The sequence below is a fragment of the Hyaena hyaena genome, unplaced genomic scaffold (genome assembly GCF_003009895.1).
Source record: "Hyaena hyaena isolate Hyena2069 unplaced genomic scaffold, ASM300989v1 scaffold_236, whole genome shotgun sequence".
Classification (NCBI taxonomy): Eukaryota; Metazoa; Chordata; class Mammalia; order Carnivora; family Hyaenidae; genus Hyaena; species Hyaena hyaena.
The window spans coordinates 1825876-1838424 of NW_024080868.1; positions in this window are offsets into that span (position 1 = coordinate 1825876).

The following is a 12549-nucleotide window of genomic DNA, read 5'->3' on the forward strand; positions in this document are numbered from 1 at the left end:
GGGGTGTCTGGGTGGCTCAGTCAATTGAGTGTCCAACTCCTGTTTCAGCTCAGGTCATAATCCCAGGGTTGTGGGATCGAGCCCCACACTGGGCTCTGTGCTGAGCAAAGAAACTACTTAAGATTGTCTCCCTCTTGGGAAATACACATCAAAACCACAATGAGATACCATCTCACACCTGTCAGAATGGCTAAAATTAACAACTCAAGAAACAACAGTTGTTGGTAAGGATGCAGAGAAAGGGGAACGCTTTTGCACTGTTGGTGGGAGTGCAGCCACTCTGGAAAACAGAATGGAGGTTCCTCACAAAATTAAAAATAGAGCTACCCTATAACCCAGCAATTGCACTGCTATGTGTTTATCCAAAGGATACAAAAATGATGATTTGAAGAGCCAAATGTGCCCCAATGTTTATAACAGCACTATCAACAATAGCCAAATCATGGGAAGAGCTCAAATGCCCATCGACTGACAAATGGAAAAAGAAGGCATTTACACAATGGAATAATTACTTAGAGATCAAAAAGAATGAAATCTTGTCATTTTCAACAATGTTGATGGAACTAGAGGGTATTACGCTAAGTGAAATAAGTCCGTCAGAGAAAGACTGGTATCATAATATTTCACTCATGAGAAACTTAAGAAACAAAACAGATGAACACAGGGGAAGGGAAGGAAAAACAAGATAAAAACAGAGAGGGAGGCAAACCATATGAGACTCCCAAATACAAAGAACAAACTGAGGGTTGCTGGAGGGGTTTTGGGTGGGGGGAATGGGCTAAAAGGGTGATGGACATTTGGGAGCACACTTGTGATGAGCATTCAGTGTTATATGTAAGCGATGAATCACTAAATTCTACTCCTGAAACCATTATTACATTATATGTTAACTAACTTGGATTTAAATGAAAAGAAAAGAAAAGATTCTCTCTCTCCCTTTGCTCCTCTCCCCCTCTCACTCTTGCTCTTTCTCTCTCTAATATAAATAAAATGAAAAAAAAAACCCTATAATACAGAAATAGACAAAGAACAAAGGAATATAAAAATAGTCTGTAATCCCATAACTCAGAGTAACTGGTAATGTAGCCCTCAGACTCACTAGTAACATTTTCATATATTTTTTTCTAGGTGTATATATTTACAGACAGTGCTCAGTTGCATATTCAAGTCTATACTAGGGTTGAATGTGGCAAAATCAAATACAGTTTTGGGACAGGCAGTGTAAATAGTATGAAATATTTGTTTTCCAGACTTAAGAAAATCTCAATTCAGGACATGAAATATAATCAAAAGGCATCTTTGTATAATGCACAAGCTCAAGTGTTGTAAGTCAAATGTGCAAAAATTCAGAACCACTTGTTTATATGTGTGTTATTTACTAAATTGAGAGCATTCAGTTTGTACTTGGCTTGTTGTTGTTAGCAGATTGAAGAGTCTACCCAATGATACCTCTTTCAACACCTGAAAATCCTTTCTTAAACACCTTAAGTCAACTTATATATTGTACAGGAAAGCCAATAAAGGTTATTTTTTAAACAAAACATTGAAAAAGTGTGCTCTTTGTTGAGATGCTGGAAAAGAGTATATTCCAATGCCATTCAAAGATTGGCCACAGGGACAAAGCTGTCTCATAAATCATACTAGCCTTATAAATCTGTTTTACCTACATGCATGGTGGCCTTATGCATTTCTTTACGTCTTTTTATAGTCTCCTTTGTGGTAAGGCATAGCTCCCTTTCAGATATTTGCTATATAGGGTCCATGTAAGCAAAGGGTCTGCTGGGGAGTATAAACATGACACCGACTGTCAAGGATTCAGAAATCTGATTTAATGGGTGGTTCTAAGTGGTAATTGCTTAAGGGTAGTTCTTAGTGTTTGTTAAGGTAAAGACTAAGTAAGATGCAATAGCAAAGGTAAGGCAAAAAATACAGTGGCTTAACTAATATGGGGGCTAATTTTTCCTTCATATAACATCATAGTCTGTTTAAGCTGATGGAGCAACCCTTCTCCACAGGGCTCATTAAGAACTAAGTTCCTACCACCTTGTTATTCCATTTCTTTGGACATTGTCCTTTTCTGTACGATTAAAGTCACTCTCATTTCCTTGATGCAATTCACAGAATGTGAGAAAAGCCAAATTGCAGAGAGACTAGTTAAGTTAGGGATGATTTGAAAACTGTGTGCTGTCTTTCAATCACATTCCATTGGCTCACACTTGGTCATAGGGCCACATGTAGCTACAAATAAGGCTGGGAAATGCGGTCACCAGGTAAGTGGCCATGCATCCAGGAAGAAGAGGAGAAACAGCACTTTGTCCAAATATAGAATATCAGAGGCCCAGGGGTGCCTGAGTGGCTCTGTCGGTTGAGCAACCAATTTCAGCCTAGGTCATGATTTGATTTCACTGTTCCCAAGTTTGAGCCCTGCATTGGGCTCTGTACTGACAGCTCAGAGCCCAGAGCCTGTTTCAGATTCTGTGTCTCCCTCTTTCTCTCTGCCTCTCCCTTACTCATGCTCTCTTTCTCTCTCTCTGAAAAATAAATAAAAACATTAAGAAAATTAAATAAGGTAAGGTGGCTACTGTGATCTGGGTATTGTCTGCTCCTGATCCTAAATTATACACAAGGCCCATAATGTTTTCTATTATTCTGTAATATAAACTAGACTATTCCCAGATCCCAGGTGTCAGCATTCTTCACTCCCTTTTGGTAAGTTTCATTAAATTCAGAAGCAGTGATTGTATAATGTGAGCATGTATAATAATCACCTGAGGTGGTTGTTAAAATTGCATATTATTTGGGTTCCTCTTACAGATTGATTCAGTAAGTCTGGGGTAAGCCTAATGAATGGCTTTTTTTTTTTTTTTAATTTTTAATGTTTATTTACCCTTGAGAGAGTAAGAGAGAGAGAGAATGAGCAGGGAAGGAGCAGAGTGAGAGAGGGACACAGAATCTGAAACAGGCTCCAGGCTCTAAGCTGTCAGCACAGAGCCCGACGTGGGGCTCGAACCCAAAAACCGTGAGATCATGACCTGAACCGAAGTCGAATGCTCAACCAACTGAGCCACCCAGGTGCCCCAGGAATGGCCTTTTAACAGGGACTCCCACTGAAGCAGAAGATCCTGGGGCCATATTCTGAAAAACCCAGACAGGGCCCAGGCTACAAACCTGTTTTTAGGAGCTCAGAGAAAGAAATTTTCATCTGGACCAGGAATCCAGTCTGGGTTAATTTCCCTTCATTTATCATTCTCATTACATTCATTGTTCATGTCCTGCTGGAAAATTGTGCACTTAAAGGCTGTTGTAAGGATGTGGTAATGAGGTAAAATGTTTTAGCCATTTAAGATTAGGACTGTTCTGTTCTACCTATAGGTTTCTATGTCTAACACTTCACAGTTTGTCTGCAAGTTTTGTGCCTGATTAAATTTAAAAACGTCCTTTTACTTTTCAAAATGTGCTTTTTTCTCTTTGCTCCATGGCCAAGCCTTGCTTTTTCCCCTCAAGCCTTGGTTCTTTCTTCCTCTTGCCCAATGTCACCGGTATAGGTCATATTATACTTTCACTAAAGGGAGAAGATTAACACTAGGGATTAATGCAGATGATTTTGGGCTTGGGTCTTGATTTGACACTCGCATGTCTCTAGGCCTCACAGACTAGATAAACTTCTCTGGGCTGGCAAAAGCCGAGAGAAAAGAGAATAGATCAAGATACTGAGATGTTGTGTGTGTGTCCTCCAGACTGGCCCTTGCCCCGAACCCCCAGTCCTTGGTAAATTCCCCACTCCCACCTTGGGGCCTGAGGATGAGCAGTATCACCCAAAGAGAGATTTGGATACTGTGTACCTTTAACGTCTGTCCCACTTTCCATGACTGAACTGGGTTGAGGGATGACGTAAGAGAGGAAAGTAAGGAGGAAATAGTATTAATAAAAAAAGTTTATTAAGTAGTACTTCAAATCCCATCCCAACAGGAGCCTGGGCAGTGGGGACAGAGCGCCGGGAGGACCGGATGGAGAAGAGCCAAGGGTGTGGTGGGAGCCCTGGGTGGAGGGTGTTTCCAGAGACAGCGCACGGTGTCTTGGGCATTTTATCAAATCAGGGCCAATCTCCTTACTTTTAGACTAGACCTACTTTGGTTGCTTCTAAGATAAGGAATGAGATGAAAGTTTCAGAAGCTTAAGAGGAAGACCGGTCAAAGATTATTCTGCTTCCCCAGTCATATTGAAAACTACCCAAATAACTGCTCACATAGTTTCAATCCTGGGCAGCCATGGGGCATGATGCTTGGTCCCAAATAACTGCTCACATAGTTTCAGTCCTGGGCAGCCATGGGGCATGATGCTTGGTCCCAAATAACTGCTCACATAGTTTCAGTCCTGGGCAGCCATGGGGCATGATGCTTAGTCCCAAATAACTGCTCACATAGTTTCAGTCCTGGGCAGCCATGGGACATGATGCTCTGTTCTCCATTCACTGCGGATCCACCCGTGCTGCCTTGAGGATCCACTGCAGGATTCCCCAAACCACACGCGGGCAGGCTGTTCTCAGCCAGTGACCGCGTGTCGGGGAGCTAGAGCTGGGCTGGTCCTCCCCACAGGGGGCACTCCAGCGCGCCACCTCTGCTCTGGGATCTGAGACTTTCTCTGAGCTGCACTGTGGTCTGAGGCTCTGCCTCCATGCCACCCTCGCTCCTGCCCCGATCCAAGTCCTGCTTCCTCTTTTGCCTTCCAGGTGTCAGACCTGCAGGGGAGTGGGACATTCTTCTCACCCACTCCTGCCCCTGTGTCCCTTTTGCTTCAGAGATTTTCCTTGCACTTGAATGTTATGTTAGTGTATGCTTCGTGAAGGACTTGAACTGGCATAAGTTCTTTGTGAAAAATGTTTCTTCTTTTTTTCAAGTGTCTGTGCAGTCGTGAACACACCTACTCCCCCCTCAACTCTTGTACGAGAAAGCAGACCTGGTGCATTTTGTCTGTGGTGTTGAGAAATTCCTTCAAGGAGGGAAAAATGCCTTGACTCTTTTTACTTATCTTTTTTAGGTTGGACATTGATTTTGAACATGGAGAGAATTTTTTGCAAGAGCTTTGCAAAAGCTTAAAGATAACACAAAATCATTCACAATTTGCTATTCTCTTTCGTAGTGCCCAAGAAGGAAGAAAAACCTCATAATAATACGAGTGCCAGGATATTGTCTCAAGTCCCTGAGATCTCTTCCAATGGTGGCTAACAGTGTCAAATACGGCAGCAAGATCAGGAAGATAAGAACTGAGACAAGTGCCCTTGCCTTGTGTGGTCAATGTAAGTTCAGTTTTAGGGAGATAAAGGCACAGAAGCCAAGCTGAACAAGGTCAAGGTGTTAATGGGAAGTGAGGAAGTGGATACTTCAGGAAATTTGATCAAGAAGGAAAGTGCTTTACTTATTTGGCCAAGAAAGTCTTTTCTTCTTCTCATCCTTCTCTCTCCCTTCCTTCTTCCTTTTCCTTTCCTTTTACCCTTTATTTTCTTTTGATCCATCTTCCTTTTTTGTTTGTTTGTTTGTTTGTTTAAATCCAAGGTAGCATAGTATTTGTAAAAATTTCAAACACTGAAGAAATATATGATGTTGGAAGTTCCTTGTAATTCCAGCCTCTGGAAAGCAGGAGTTCTCAATTCTGATTGCACATTAGAATCATCTAGGGAGATTTTTTTTAAGTTTATTTATTTATTTTGAGAGAGCAAGTTAGAGAAGGCAGGGACAGAGAGAGGGAGAGACAGAATCCCAAGCATGAGGGGCTCGAACTCACAAACCATGAGATCGTGACCTGAGCTGAGATTAAGAGTCAGGCACTTAACCAACTGAGCCACCCAGGGGCCTCTAGGGAGACTTTATTAAAAGCCTGATGCCAAGCCCACAGCCCATGTCAAAGACATGGCACCCAGATAGGAGCATTCTTTAAGGCTCTGTAGGTGACTCCATTATACAGTCAAGGTTGAGCACCACATCTCCAGGACTTTGCTGCTCAAAGTTGGTCTGTAGACCAGTGGTATTAGCATCAGCATCCAACAGAATCTCAGCTGTGCACTCTCTCTCTACCTACTGAATCATAACCTGCATTTTAAGAAGATCCCCTGATATTTCATATGCATAATTAAAACAGAGAAGCACTTTCTATAGAAAAATCATTAAAAGCAATAAGGAAGACTTTTTTTTTTTTTTTAAAAGATGGAATATACTCATGCTTGTAGACTGAGAGGAAAAACCTATAAAGGGGAAAGAATACAAAGCATAAAACAGAATGTCATAATTGGTAGGGCAATGTCCCGGAAGTGGTGGGAGGAATAGAGCTGACAGCCTGGGAAAAATGAACTTTGAAGAGGAAAGGGAATTTGTTATCTTATGACATTGGAAGGAAGAGACAATGGATGATAAATTTACAAGCCGATTTGAGGGCTGGGAAGTGGACTCCTGATGGCCTTTGTTTTCTGCTTTCTTCAGGGGAGTAGGAGGAGAGGTCACCTGCTAACAATGAATGAAATAAAGAGGAATAATGGCTATAGAACACCCAGTCACAGTGGTTTGCATACAAAAGTCATATGTAATCCTTCCAACAGCGGTATGATGATTCTGATATACAGGTGGTAATATTGATGCTTAGTCTCTAAATATCTATTCTGAGGTTCCTTCTCTATGTCTTCTCGCCTTCGGTGACATCACTCAGTCCCCCTGCAAATGTTATCCACATGACTCTGATCTCCAAACCTACATTGCTAGGCCTGATCTGTGCTGTGAACTACACCAAATTGCTGAGTCAACATTTCCATAATGTTGCCTGATAGGAATCTCAAACTGGGCAAAGAGAACTCTTCCCAAAGCTGCACCCCACCCTCGGCCCCACTCATCATAATAAAGCTAAAAAGGGACTCCTGGGTGGCTCAGTCAGGTAAGCGTCCGACTTCGGCTCAGGTCATGATCTCACAGTTCGTGGGTTCGAGCCCCACTTCAGGCTCTGTGCTGACAGCCAGCTCAGAGCCTGGAGCCTGTTTCAGATTCTGTATCTCCCTCTCTCTCTGACCCTCCCCTGCTCACGCTGTCTCTCTCTCTATCAGAAATAAATAAAACATTAAAAAAAATTTTTTTTAAAGCTAAAAAGTCAGGACTTCTCCCTGCACTTGTTCCCAGGTCACCAAGAGGTCTGGTCAATTTGATCTCCATAGTATTCTGAGTCCTTGCACTTGACTAACATCTCCACTACCATCAGGCCTGCCTAAGTCTCTGTCATTTCCTGCACAGACCAACCGCCTCTCTGCCTCTGCCATTGCCTCCCTATAACCTGTTCTGTGCATTTCAGCCAGAATGAGGTGTGTGCATGTACATGGTCTTTTAAAATCATACCCACAAGGGGTACCTGGGTGGCTCAGTCAGTTAAGTGTCTGACTTTGGTTCAGGTCATGATCTCATGGTTCATGGGTTCTAGCCCTGCATCAGGTTGTTCACTGACAGCTCAGAGCCTGGATCCTGCTTGGAATTCTGTGTCTCTCTCTCACTTCTCTACTCCTTCCCCACTCATGGTCTGCCTCTCTCTCTCAAAAATAAACATTAAACATTTTTAATAAAAATAAGTAAACAAAATCATACCCACAAACCAGGGTAGTATAACCACTCCATCACAGCTGTTCTAAAACTGGTCAATAATTTGTCAATCTTGTTTTATCTTGTTCACATCTTCACATTAAAAAAAAAGTACTTAAAAGCAAATCCAAGATAGCCATATCATTTCAACCATAAATATTTCCAATGGAGGATTTTTAAAAGTACTATAAGCAGAATGCTTCCTGCATTCATAGTGCTCTGGGGTGCTGCATACACTTATATATCACATCTTATCCTTGACAATCGTTTTGTGGGGTGGGCATTGCTAGATGACTTTACCTGCAAGAAAATGTTTTTTTCGTTTTTTTTTTTCTAATTTTAGAGGAACACAGGGAAAGTATGTGCAGAGGAGAGAGGCAGAGGGACAGAGAGAGAGAGAGAGAGAGAGACAGAGGATCTTAAGCAGGCTCCATATTCAGCTTGCAGCTTGACACAAGGCTTGATCCCATGACCCTGGGATCATGATCTGAATTGAAATCAAGAGTCAGATGTTCAACCAACTGTGCCACCCAGATGCCCCAAAAATGTAGATTTAGAGAATAAAGGACTTGCCCAAGGGGCTGAAATTTGAAGCGGGAGTCCTCAGATTCCTTGCTGGGTGCCCTTCCCTCCTGGTCACTATTCCTCTTTCCTATGTGTGAAGGCTCCTGTATTCATTTCTTAGTGCCTTGCACCTCGAGATCTTGCATCATTTTAAGAAAAAAGAATACAAAAATGGGCACAATCTATATATTTTCAGATTTTCCTACTAAATTTTCTTTAAAGTTTAGGAAAAACATCATTATACTGCCATCTTCTGGATCTTCTGAAAGCTAACACATCAACAAAAATACGGAGAATTTAAAACCAGGTCTGTCCAGCTCTTTCCAATCTAGGGCTGACAGATTAAACTTAGTATAATTAAAATTATTTCTTTAGTTAATTGGAAAAATTCTTCAACAGCTTAATGCATATCAAATGTGGAGGCTAAAGTTACATGTATTCAGAGATCAGTTATTTTTTTTTAATAGGGAATGGAGACAAGGATACATAGTTAAAATTTACAAGTAATTCAGCAACCACCTTTTAGCCATTAATTTCAACCTCTTCTGATGATAGTTTTAAAAATTATGTTAATAGAGGTGGTAGGTAAAAATGCTTTTCCACGGCTGGTGGGAGTATAAATTATTGCAGACATCTGGGGAAAAAATGTGACTGCATATATAAGAAATAAAATTAAACACATGTAACTTTTGGACCAGTAAATTTACTTTATGAGTTCATCCTACATATATTCGTGTTGATGTATGCAAAGATATATATGTAAAGAATGTAAAATCTCACATTATCTATAAAGGACTAGAAAAACCTGGACTACTTAAAGAAATATGATACTATACCTATACATTGTGATTTTATGAAGTTGGTTGAAAATAATGTTGCAGTTATGTTGTAATATAGTTATGTTAGTAATAACTGATATTAAAAGAAGTTTTACGTATTTTATTTACATTTTAAAATTTATTTATTTATTTTGAGAGAGAGAGAATTCCAAACAGTTTCCACACTCTCAATGCAGAGCCCAATGCGGGGCTGGAACTCACAACCGTGAGATCATGACCTGAGCAGAAGTCAGATGCTCAACCAACTGAGCCCCCCTAAGCACCCCTCTTTTCCAATTGTCTACTAGCAGATATTTATGTAGCAAAACCTACATTTGGATTTCTGCTGCTAGAAGAACAATACACTCAGATTTTTAAGAGTGCAACATGAGGCAATAAAGCATAATCTTAGATTTATAATCTAATACAATAAATCTAATACAATAAATACAATAAATACTCAAAAATAATTTGAGTATAGGTTATATTATGTGGATTCTATTGAAAAAAAAAATTAAAACTAAGAGGGAAAACACCACAGTGCCCTGTGAAATCCATCCATGAGGCTAACTTTATAGTGCAATGTCTTTTTACTCACTATTTAATAATAAAGTATTAAGTAGTTATAGTAATCATGACTGATATTTATCAAGTGTTTTCTATGTGCTGAGGGCTGCCCTCAGTGCTTAGCATGAGAGATGTCAATTGATCCTCTCTATGACTCTGGAAAGATGGTGTAAAGGCAGTATTCCTTCCTATTTAATAGGAGAGAAAGGAAAGCTGAGTGACTTCCAAAGATCATGCAGCCAGCAAATGGTTAAATCCGGAATTGAGTCCAAATAATTTTGAATTCATTTGCAGTGCTCTCTCTATTATACCCAAATGGGTCAAAGGGGAGCTAACCGGTTCCAATGCCTGCACTGAAATGCTTGGTGACATACATGAAGCACTAAGCACACTGCCTGGCACAGAATAATTACTCACAAAATATTGTTGATAATTCTTGTCATCGTTATTATTTGAGAGGAAATAAGGGTAAGTGTTTTTCTGAATGGCACTGACACGCATCCTTCCCCCACAACCTTTCCACTGAAAACTCTCAATTACACTGTGATGTTCTCACACTAATAAGACCAAGGAAGACAAGAGTTTTGTCTGTTCTGTTTACTGCTACACCCTAAGACATAGGTCACAGTTCAGACTAAATGCTCAGCAAACAGTTAGTGACTGGAGTGAGAAACCAAAAGATTTTCTTGTTCTTCTTTTCTTCTTTTTGACTGTGACATCGTTGGCCTACTACGGGTCTGCCATTCTGTATAATTTGTATGCTTTAGAAAAATGCTTCTCAAGTCTTGGTGGTTATGAAATCTCCTTGTTAAACATATAGATGCCAGAAAAAAGTAGATCTCCAGAAAGCTTCATTATATATTTTTATATCTTAATGAATGCACCTCCACCCAAAATTTGGCTTGGAACTCAAGACTAATAATGCCATGTACGTATCAAAAGGATATAAAAATATATATACTGAAGTTTTGGGGGATAGAAAGCCTCCTGGGCAGGCTTCCCAAGTGGCCCAAGAATGGCGTGAGAACAGGGAGAGAGGCCGGCGTGGGGTTTCATTGTGATTTGGAGGTGGGACGGGGGTAAAGGGTCTCCCAGGAAGCTGCACACACCACTGTTGCTGGAATCTTCCTGGCCAGAGGTTAGCATCATGTCCTTGCCTGACCGCGAGAGAGATGATAGAATGTAGTCTTGATGCCACATCATCAGGTGCCCAGTTGCCACATCAGACTTCCATTACTACATAAAAAGGGAGAAATGAACATACGGGGACCAAAACCAGTCTCGAATCCAGTTATTCAATGACATTAGGTGGAATGACATTAATTGTTTCAAGTCTTCTGTGTATAATTTACCTCTCATAATTTCTAGTTAGTGTTCCAAAGGTTGCTATTTTTGTAGCTTACTTACGGTTTTAATATGTTCCAAAGCAAACCAGGTAGGCTGGGGAGGCGAAGCTTAATGGAAAAGAAAAGGAAACTAACACTTATTTCTGGCAATATTCCAGGCACCTGATTAGAGACTTTCACCTATATTTTCTCATTTGGAAGAGGCAAGAGAGATAAGAAGAAGGAGTTCTTTCATCCATGGCCAATCATTGGCAAAATGGCAAGGAAGGCGGTTTTTCTTTGAAAACTCATGCTTTCCCTTTCCATAGGTCTTTTCTAAAGTGTATTCTCTGTGTTTATTATTTTACAACACAATATCCAGCACAGAACATAACTGAAAATATTCTGTTGTGCAAAGTGGTATGCAGGATATCAGTACAAATGGAAACATAATTTGTTCAAATAAATACTTAGACATAATTTGGGGTCTTATAAAATAGTTAGATTAGATGGTTTCTAAATCTGCTTGGTTGAGCTGCCTCACTTCTGGATTCCAAATAAATCATTCTTTCCCTGGTCAAACTCAAATAACCAATATGTAGGAGCATCAGGGCCAATGGTTGGGTGTGATCACACTTGGTTCCTTTTCCTAAAGCTTTCTGTACCATCATCATACAAATAGGAGCTGCCTTGGGTAAAAGACACCATGATTTTCTCCAAGGAGAGTGGTTCATGTGGGAAGTATGGTGAGTATTTTAAATGAATCCCTTGTTTCTTATTTCTAGTTAGGCTACAACTAGATGACTTTCTTCAATGTATTATCCAGGAGAAGCACAAGTGCTCTGTGATACTGTCATTTATAATAAGAAATATATATTTGGTCTTCTTCCCTCTTCCTCCACGGAGGTCCTAAAACTCTTGGAATTTCCTACAATGAAAGCCTTAAAGGTATGTCTTGTTATGTTAATGTGGTGATTTTCTGACCCCACCTAAGGGTGAGGGCTGGTTGCCAGGGGAACCAAACAGGTGACTTGGGACTGTCAGTCCCACCCCTTGACCTCTAGAGAGGGGAGAGGGACTGGAGGTTGAATCAGTGGCCAATAATGTAACCAGTCATGATTATGTAATGAAGCCTTTATAAAAACACAGAAGGGCTGGGTTTGGAGATGTTCCGGGTTGGTGAACAGGTGGAGGTGCTGGGAGTGTGATGCATCTGGAGACAGCATGGAAGCTCTGTGTCATTTCCTCATGCCCTGTCCTATGTATCTCTTCCATCTGGATCTTCCTGAGTCATATATGCTTTTATAATAAATTGGTGATCTGGCAATCTGTTTCTCTGAGTCCTGTAAGCCACTCTAGCAAATTAACTGAATCTGAGTAAGGGATCACAGGAACCTTTAATTTATAACCAGTCAATCATAAGTATAGGAAACAACTTGGACTTGAGGTTGGTATCCTGAATCAGAGGGGGTCGTTGGAACCTCCAATTTACAGTGAGTTTTTTGGAACATAAGTAACAGCCTGGACTTTTTTTTTTTTAATTTTTTAAAATGTTTTATTTATTTCTAGGAGAGAGAGAGAGAGACAGCGTGAGCAGGGGAGGGTCAGAGGGAGAGGGAGTTACAGACTGAAACAGGCTCCAGGCTCTGAGCTGGCTGTCAGCACAGA